Below are 9754 nucleotides of genomic sequence, written 5' to 3'. Positions count from 1 at the left end.
GGGGGGTGGGGGGGGGGGGGGGGGGGGGGGGGGGGGGGGGAGACTATGAAATATTTTTAATTCACAATTAGCAAACGCAGCAATCCCGAGTCTCCGCTTCTGTTCCCAGAGAATGGCATGCCATGTTTGGGGAACTGTACTTGTGACCTCCAAGCAACACTCTGCTCTTGTCACATCTGCTTTTCACAGCTGCCTTTATAAAGGAAGAGCATGTGTTCTCAGCCTCACATGACTGATGTGGAAACTGAGGCAGGATGAGGTCGTTTCCCTAAAATCCCTGAATATGGTGCCTGCAGAGGGAGTTGAGAGCCCCTCCCCTCCACGGCACCAAGCATCCGTCTGCTGGGCCAGCTCAGCTGTACTCCCCTGGTTTCCAGGGACAAACCTGGGAGCCAGGAGCGTTGGACTGTGTCAGGGAAAAGCAACAGTGACCCGCTGCTCAGCTAGTCACACCACACTGGCTCTGGACTGGTCTGTGTTACACAGGCTTCCAGCGTGGCCTCTCGCGTCCAGGCTGTAGCTGTGACTGCTGTCAGGGGCGGCTCAGGCACAGAAAACCATCCTACAGACGCTGCCTGCTGTCCTCACCTCTTGTCTATTTGGAGCCCTGTCTGGAGGGCTGTGAGGTTGCCAGGGCAACCAGCAGTCCTCTGTGAACTGCTCGGCCTTTTGATGAATACACAGACGACTTGCATCCACAGCTCATGACCTGACCTTTCACACAAGCCCCAGCAAAATTTTCAGGTGCTCAGTGGAAGAGGGTCGTTTGCACCTCACAAACCAACGAACAGCCCAGAGGCCAGACCAGAGCAGAACACGTGGGGATGATGAACCCCACGATCCCACCCTAAAAGTGACTGCCATCTCGGTGCGCTTCCTGGGAGCCAATCTCTCACAGTTTGTGTCTGACTTGCCCACAGACTGCCTCTAGGAGACGGATTTCACTGAGGCATGTCTTCAACCACACGGGCTGGGATCCCAGCTCTTTTCCTCTCTTAAAGGCCAAGTGTGTGCCAACGAATGCTCTGGGTGGCCGTGCTAAACAAAGCAGGGGGCACAGAAAGCAAACAACTGGAAGAGCAGGGCGTGTGCTCCTCGGATGGGGCTGTGGCCAGCAGGTCAGCCTGAGCTCTGACCTATCCTGGTGCTTCTAGAAAAGGTGTGTGATTGTGATGAGAGCACTGGGCTAAGCGGTAGGGTCCCAGCCTTCCCTCGCGGCACAGCATTCTCATCCGAACCTCAGACACATCAGTAAGATGGGAATCGCAACACGGACCTCACAAGCTTGCTTTAAAAGTCCTTTGTAACATTTGATGCGTTCTATGGGTATTTTTTATAGCCTTTGTGAGATTGCTTATTTTAGGGACAATATTAATCAAATTTTCCAAATCAAAAAACAACACATAAAACCTCAAAAGTTATTTTTACAACTTAAACCTTTAAAAGAACTAGATGATTGTGATTTTCATGGATCTTACAGGACCTACCATCCTCTGAATTTTAGAATCAGAAACTTCAATATGGAGATTAATTCATAGGAATGAACAGTATCTGAGGGTTACTTATTACATGGGGTGCCCAGGAGCTGGCTCAGACTTCGTCCTGCAGCAGGTAAACCAAACTGCATATGTACACCTTTAGACACTGCACACAATACAAACAGAGGCCAGGCATATGCGCAAAGCACACTGGGCAAATAATCTAATAAACTGGTTAATTTCAAGTCAGTGTATCTATAAAATAGTCTGGAGGATCTAAAAGCAAACTACTGTCTTTATTTAGAAAAATACCCTGTGTAATCAAACTAGCCTGCTTGAACCCACTGGAGAAATACAAATGCCTCCTTCAGTCGAAAGAATCATAGCTGCCCCATGAATACAGAATGAAAACTAACTTAAAGTAGTTTTAATTGAATCCACTTACTATGCAATGTTTCCATGTATACTTTTCCTGGCAGTTGAGGTGGGTGAGGTGAAAAGATCATCTGACCTTAGCAGACCCGAGTTCAAGTTTGGGCTCCAGCGGAGATCAGCTGTGTGTACGCTGGCACATTACTTAACTTCTTAGAGCTTCACCTTAGATCCTCTCACACCTATAAAATAGCTTCAGTTGTGGTTACATGCGGCAGTATTTGTAAGGATTCTAGACCTCAGTTTACCAATAATAACTGTCATGACTGCAGGCTAGCCATTTAGTCTTTTGGTATCATAGACTAATATTTTATATTAATCTATAAAATGGGACAATGATGCCCACCCTGTAGACTGTTCAAGGATGTTATTAAATATCATGAAGCAGCAGATGCGAAGGTGCTCTGAAGCTAAGGGAGCCTTAATGTGGCCAGGCTAGCACACAGCCGAGACTAAAAAGAAGAAAGTCTAAAAATGATTTAAACATCTACCTTATGAAGCTAAAAATAAGGGAAAAAATAACCAAATGACCAGAAAGAAGAAATATTACAGATCAGAGCCGAAGTCAACATAGAAAAGGGACAAATAATAGGCAGACAATCCGTGAAGCCTGAAGCTGGTCTAGATAAGGGCACAGAGGGCAGCAGAGCGTGCGGAGGTGGGTGCTGGAGGGGGTGATGGTGGGGATCTCTGGAAGCTCTTTGCCGGCGGCCTCAGCGTCCTCAGTGAAACAGGAAGCCGTAACAATCTTCCTGGTTTTCTGGTTGTATATGGAGAGTCCAGTACCAAGTACTCCCTCTTGGCCAGAAGCTGAAGTCCTCGAAGCAGCTGTCTAAAGCTGAAACCTCCTTTTGGTACAGACCCCATCTTTCTCAACTACTAAAGGACACCTTTCTTGCAGTTCTTCCCTGTCTCTCCCTCATTATCAAATTTTTGTTCTCTACTGGATGATTTCCACCGTACAAACATGCACTGCTTCTCCCATATCAAAGACAACAAAGCCTGGCCAGCGTGGCTCAGTGGCTGTGTCGACCCATGCACCCAGAGGTCACCGGTTCTATTCCTGGTCAGGGCACATACCCCGGCTGCAGGCTCCATCCCCAGTGGGGGCCATGCAGGAGGCAGCCAATCAGTGTTTCTCTCTCATTGATGTTTCTATCTCTATCTCTCTTCCCCTTCCTCTCTCTCTAAAAATCAATAAAAACATTTTTTTAAAAGACAACAAAAAAAATCTTCTTTTAATCCTACTTCCCTCCTCCCCCCGCCATTAAATTGCTCCTCTGGGTAGCCAAACCCCTCCAAGCAGGCCATCTTCCCCTCCACATAAACTGCTCTCATCACAGTCAGTAAGAACCACCAAACTGCCAAATCCAACGGTCAACACTCAGTCTTCATCTTACAACAGATCCAGACCTACAAGCAGGACTTGTCCCAGGAGACCACTCCCTCCTCCTGGATATATTTTCTTCGCTTGGCTCCAGGACACTGCCCTCTCTTGGTTTCCTCTTCCCGGCTCACTCATCACCCCTTTCTCTCTCCTTTGCAGGTCCCTCTTCCTCTCCCCAACGTCCTAATACTGGAGTGCCCCAGGGTCTTGGCTCTCCTCTTTTCTCTAGCCACTTCCGTTTCCATGGCGATCACACCTGAGCCCATCACTTCAAATACCATTATTATCCCATGATGACAACATATAAATGTATCCTCTGCAGCTCAGACCTCTCTCCCAAATGCCAGGCTTGACTATATCCACTTGGATGACTGAGAGAAATTTCCAAGTTAGCATGTGTGATACTGCTTCCACCCTTAGTATCCCCGTCTCAGTTAGTGGCAATTCCATAGTCCAATTGCTGGGCCCAAAACATCCTTTATCTCAGACATATCATGTCCATTAGGAAATCAAGCTGGCTCTACCTTCAAAATATACCCGAATCCAAGTACTCCTCACTATCTTCCCTGATACCATTCCAGTTCATGCTACCACCGTCTCCCTCCTGGATTACTGCTCTCCCCTAAGAGGTCATGTAGTTCTCAGTTCAAAGTTCTCCAGTGGCTCCTTCTTCACACTCCTCTCCAGTCACACCGGTCTCCTTGCTACAATGTAAGTCCCATGAATCAGGAACCTTTGTATATTCTGTTTTCTCCTAAACTCACATCACAGAGCCTGGCCTGGTAGCAGACTGCGCAGTAAGTATGTGTTGAATGAACAAACTATTCCCAGGCATCACCTGAAAACAGTGAAGGAGAGGGAAGGAACTTCCTCATCTCTCTGACTCCTGAGCAGGAGTGTGCAAACTACAGCCTGCAAAGTGAGCCTGCCACCTGCTTTTATAAATAAAGGTTTATTGGAACCACAGCCAAGCCCTTTATTTGCATACTCTCTGTGGCTGCCTGCCCACCACCATCCCAACAGAGTTGAGCAGCTGCCACAGAGGATATGAGGTCCACGAAGCCTAAAACATTTGCTGTCTGTTCTTTACGGAAAAAGATTTCTGTCCCCTGACCTAGAGGGTGCAAGGGGGAACTCGGCTATTCTTTGTTGCTCACACAAACATTCAGGCACCAAACTCAAAGAATGAAATGCACTCAGGCTTGGGCAGGCATCCAGTCACTCAGTACCATACAAAGATGCAACAACCCCGCTGTGGGGTCAGTTAGCTCAGAAATGCTCCCACCCCATGTGCAGGTGCTATTCTGTCTGTGGAGGCAGCAAAAAGTAGCCATGTCTGCCTGCACATGTCACCAATGGGAAGACGAGGGAAATAGGTCTATTTTTTTTTTAACTCTACTTCAATTAATCTCTCAAGAGCTGAAAAATTTCTCCTAACTGCCTATTCTTAATCGTGCTCCCACAGAAGGGCTATTTGTATCATAGACTTTGACTAAATGATGCATTTCAGTTCCTTAGAATAGAGCCAGATCTCATCCATCTTGTAGACAGAGCCTCTCAGCACACCCACCAGTGGGTGCCCTGGGGGTCAGCAGGGGTTTCCCAGGCAGGTGACCTGCGCTTGAGAAAAGCGAGGGGTGAGCTGTGGATCCTTCCAAAACGAGCCCGCTGTGGGCAAGCAGGTGCCCGCGGAAGGCTTCCCAGGAAGCCGCCATGGCTCTCAGCAGGGCTCAGGGTTGGGTCTGCCCTGGGCCTGTCCCAGCCTCCCTGGGGTTGTCTTGGACTTGGAAGGACTCTATGTAAAGGAGCCCACTGAGATCTAGATTTACTCCCTGGTAATGGCCAGAACCAGACCAACCACCGGGCGCCTGCTGACCCTGGACCATGAGATATGGAACTTGGCTGTCTTTGCTTTAGTCACTGAGGGGAAATATCCCTACTTCTCCACTCTGGTCACATCTCCCACGGGCATGGGGCCCCTCTGTAAGGAGAAAGAAATAAAATTCTGTAATGTGAAGAAGAGAAGGCTGCGGAGGGCTGATCAATTAAATGGCCCACAAAAGATGATGCCTAACCATGACTTTGTAAAACGTAAACAAAACCCACTAGACTTCGATGGAAGACAAGGACCTTAATGGAGAGGTAATTCCACCCGATTGTAAAAGCAGTTCGCCACCGAAAATGCCAGGTGGAAAACTGATTTGAGAAACATTCTAAATGATCTACATACCCGAGAAGAAAACAAACCTTGAATGATGGTCAGCCATAGCAATGGTGTCTGCACCCAGGGCCCAGGGGTGGGGGCGGGGGCGGGAGAGGGGTACATGGAGGCCTTTTTCTCTGGAGAAGGTTAAGACCAGGGTGGTCCTGCTAGGACGGTGTAACCTTACCCACATCTAGAGAACTGGGTTGGAGAAACCTCTCAACTACCCTGTGATCCCACAAATAATTAAAGTAAAAGGAAATTCAAGGAGAAAGAAGAGGCAGAGGGTTGTGGCGGGTCTCTAGTCTTGGCCCTCAGAGCACTGCCCTGGGCTTACGGGTCCCCAGGGTACAGATCAAGACGGGCTCCTGGAGGTGGATGTTGCCAGCGTTATTAGTAACAGCACTTACAGGGGCTGCTTCTCTTCTCCAGGGATGCTGGGGACACGGAACGCTCCTGCAGGACACTGGGCTAGGCCTTTGCTAAGTGGAGGGCTCTTTTCCTCAGCGTGGATGAAAGGAGGTGGGTGTGGTGACAACTCAGAGGACAGATCTGTTACCTGAAAGTCAGGAGCCAATCATGCTGGAGGCCATGAACTGACCTACCCACGAAATAAGAACTCACAGCCATCTGCTCACTGGTACACAGGAAAGCTGCTCTGTGGCAAGCTTGGACTTCACAGGTGTTAAGCAACAGAGTTAACAACTTTACATGATCAGTCCCCAGGCACTGTGAGGGAGGAAACGGAGGAGATGCACGGAGAACACAGGCATACACAGGTAATTCTGTTCCAATAAGGTGTTAAAGGGCCGGTTGCCTCTGACCTAAGGAAAATGCCCACGCATGAAGTCACGTGGAATTAGGGCAGGAGAAGGAGGCTCTCTCTCTGCATCCTTGCCTGACGCACCCCATCGCCTTTGGTGCCACGAGGGCAGGGCTGCCAAAGCCTCTGTGTGGGGGTGCCTCCCTCCCTCTGGGAAGGTCACTGTCCCCAGAGGAGACCCCCAGAGTTCAACCTGAGTGTGTTTTCAGGAACGCTGGCCTCTCCTCCACAACTCCACCTGGAGTGACACCCCTCCTGTCCTCCCCACAGGGACATCCCATCCTACCCAGGGCCAGAGCCTTCTCTGGGGAAACCCAGCCCCTCCCACGATGTCCCAGGAGCCTGGGCCCTGTCCCTTTGAGCCTGGCACACTGCAGCCTGGGCTGTGGCCAGCTGCTGCGTGCTTGCCTCTGCCTCTGCTGCTTCTGCTGGGCTGGGAGTAAAGGTAGGGTCTGTGAGAGGAGGCAAGACAGGTGCCTGGGCTGTCTCCAGCCTCCCCCCCAACAACGGGCTGTGCCTCAGCATCCTAGTGCCACCTGCTTCAGAAAGACACGGCCTTGAGTGTCACACAGGAATGTGCCTTCCTCTAATGAGTGTCACTGGTACCTCCTGTGCCATTTTAATTTCAAGACACTCCTCTCCTTCCAGTTCCTGGGCCGAGCCATCTGGAGGGACGTCCCCTGATAACGAGGTGAGGGTGAGGGCATGCTGTCTGCTTATCCCATTGCCCAGAACTGTCTGTCTGTGTCTGATACTTCCTTGGCGGCCCGGTGGGCCCTGCCTCCTGCACTGACCTGCCCTCTCCAGCCTCTCCCTGGCTCTGCCCCACTCCCCCAGCTCCATCCCAAGGTGTCTTCCCTGTAATGCTGCCAGCACTGCCTGTCTCCTCACCCACAAGCCTGCAAACAAGGCCCGGTGCAGGGGGAGGGCAGGAAAGGCCAGCGACGTGGAACCAGGATGGGATGTGGCTGTTCCTCCCCAGACTCAGAAGCAGTTCCTAGAATCTTGGTACCTGTGAGCAGAAGAAAACTTTGTCTAATGAATGAGGAAATCAAAGCCCTCAGCTCAGCTTGGCCTCTTGACTCCTGATCGACACTCTCCTCATGACATTAAGCCGCCCCAGTCTAAACTCCTGAGGTCACAGAATACCCCAAACCTACAGGAGGGACCAGACCTGTCCAGTTGGCACTGGGAAGGGGTCCCTTCCCGCCCAGGACCAGGGAATGTGGCTGAAGGGAACCCAAACCTTCCTTTTGCCGAGGAGATGAGACTTTCAAACTTCCACCCAGTGAGCTTCCCACTAAAGCCCTGCTGATGCCTTTTCAACAAATGCATGCCACTGGGATTCCTTAGAACACCACACATTCTCAATGCCCTCAAAAATAATTCAAGAAACACAGTTTGTATCCACACAGTGCCTCTGTAATATACATTTTGCATAATTATTTGAGGTAATTAATTGGGACTAGATTAACTTTTTTCACTCAGCACAGGGACTAGTTGACAACCAGAGTTGTCAATCATTTAAAACAGAAGGTAACTGTCTCCATAAAATTTCCATTTTCATGTTCCTGAGGCCTGGGTTAGACCCAGCGACTCTTTGTGACCTTTTTTAGATTCACTGATAAATGAAAATATAAATCTATGAAGCAGAAAATCAAAGTAATGTTTCTTCAAACAGAGTTTTCCTTTTTCTTACTCCAAATCTATCCTGATAGATGCAAATTAAAACAATGAGATACCACTTCACATCTATTAGAATGGCTAACAATTCTCTCCCCCCCCCAAAAAAAACCAAAAAACCAAAAAACAACCCACCAAGTGCTGGCAAGGATGAAGAACAGCTAATTAGAATCCTCGTGCATCGCTGATGGGAATGCAAATGATACAACCACTTTGGAAAACAGGGTGGCAGTTCCTCATAAACATTCACTCACCATATGACTCAGCCATTCCTCTCGTAGGTGTTATTCAAGAGAAACAGAACATCTATATGCAAATATTTATAGAAGCTTTATTCACACTTGCCAAACATTGGAAATAATCCAAATGTCCATCAACAGGTGAATACGTAAACAAACGGCCACACGTCTACAATGGAATACACCTTAGCAATAAGAAGGAATGAACGGCCTCTCCAGGGCGTTGTACTGAGGAAGAAACCAATGGCAAGAGGTCACGTGCTGTATGACTTGATTTATGTAACATTCTTGAAATGACACTATTATAGAGATGGAGAAGAGTTGCCCAGTGGCTGCCATGGGTGAGGAATGGGGGTGGGGGCAGCAGTAGGTGACCACAGAGCAGTTGTGCTGGGGAGACCTGCTGGTGAGGGGAGAGCTCTGTGTGCTGGCTGACGTGGTGGCCGCACGCGCCTGTGCATGTGGCGGAATGAATGGCGCACCTGGCGGTGGTGTCAGTTTCCTGGAACCCATCCTGCACTATGGTTGTGTCAGATGCAATCATTGGAGGAAACTGGCAGAGGGTCCAGGAAACCACTCGGTACTACCTTGGCAACTTCTTCTGATGCTATAGTTATTTTAAAATGAAATGTGAATACACATGTGCATGAGTGCACACACATGTGTGATGCAGACAACAACATGGATGACTCTCAAACACATTATGTCAAGTGAAAGAAGCTAGGCACAAAAGGCTACATTCTGAATGAGTTCATTTATATGACATTCTGGGAAAGGCAAGACTTCAGGGGTGTAGGGCAAGTTCATGGTTTCCCGGCATTACATGTGAGGCAGCACAAGGGACTCCGAATGATGGGACCATTCCGTGTCCTGTTCGCTGTGGGGTCACAGGAATCTATACATGTGAGAATCAATAAAGGGAAACTTCATTTAAAACGGAGTTGGGGGTTAACGGGGGACCCTCATGCACTACCACTGGACATCAATTACAGACGCCAACAGGAAGAATTGTCAAGTACAGACCTGGACAGGAGGAGACCTTACATGCCAACACTACTTCACTTGTCCAGCAACTCAGCCAATGAGAAACTGCCACCACCCTGAACACTCACTTTCCTCCAATAGACTTTCCTTCAAACAACCCTGCCCACGTCCTCCTTTCTCTCTATAAAATAATGCTCCGCTCCCTAGCTCACTGGATTTGTTTGTGAATTTTGCTATAATTTGCTTGTACCAATCGCAATTCTCCACTATTCCCTAATAAACCCATTCTGCTGGCAAAATAACTGGCTGTTGAATTTTTAAGGTTGACAATGTGTTTAAACTCATGGAACTATACACCAAAAAAGAGTGAATTTTACTGCATATAAATTTAAAAATAAACTTTAAGAAATAAAGTCAGTAAAACACAGAAAACCTCACCTTTCAAGGAACGATTGTGATTACTTTTGCATAAATTACACATTTGGTTTTCACAATTTAAATGCCCATAGTGACTCTACCCTGGGG

General features: G+C 48.5%; 1 long non-coding RNA gene across 1 annotated transcript in view; it reads right to left on the bottom strand.

Moving 5' to 3' along the window:
• LOC106724357 overlaps nucleotides 1-6219 on the bottom strand; it is a 10662-nt gene extending 4443 nt beyond the window's left edge. Inside the window, exons 1-2 of the long non-coding RNA XR_001360122.1 lie at nucleotides 5911-6219; nucleotides 1924-2092 (exon numbers count right to left, since the gene is read on the bottom strand). This is a non-coding gene — a long non-coding RNA (uncharacterized LOC106724357). The remainder of the gene's footprint in view (nucleotides 1-1923; nucleotides 2093-5910) is intronic.
• Between the last annotated feature and the right edge of the window lie 3535 nt (nucleotides 6220-9754).

This window comes from Myotis brandtii, unplaced genomic scaffold, assembly GCF_000412655.1.
Source record: "Myotis brandtii unplaced genomic scaffold, ASM41265v1 scaffold802, whole genome shotgun sequence".
In the NCBI taxonomy this organism is placed as follows: Eukaryota; Metazoa; Chordata; class Mammalia; order Chiroptera; family Vespertilionidae; genus Myotis; species Myotis brandtii.
The sequence above is the reverse complement of the archived record's forward strand: the minus strand, read 5'-3'. Positions and strand labels throughout refer to the sequence as shown.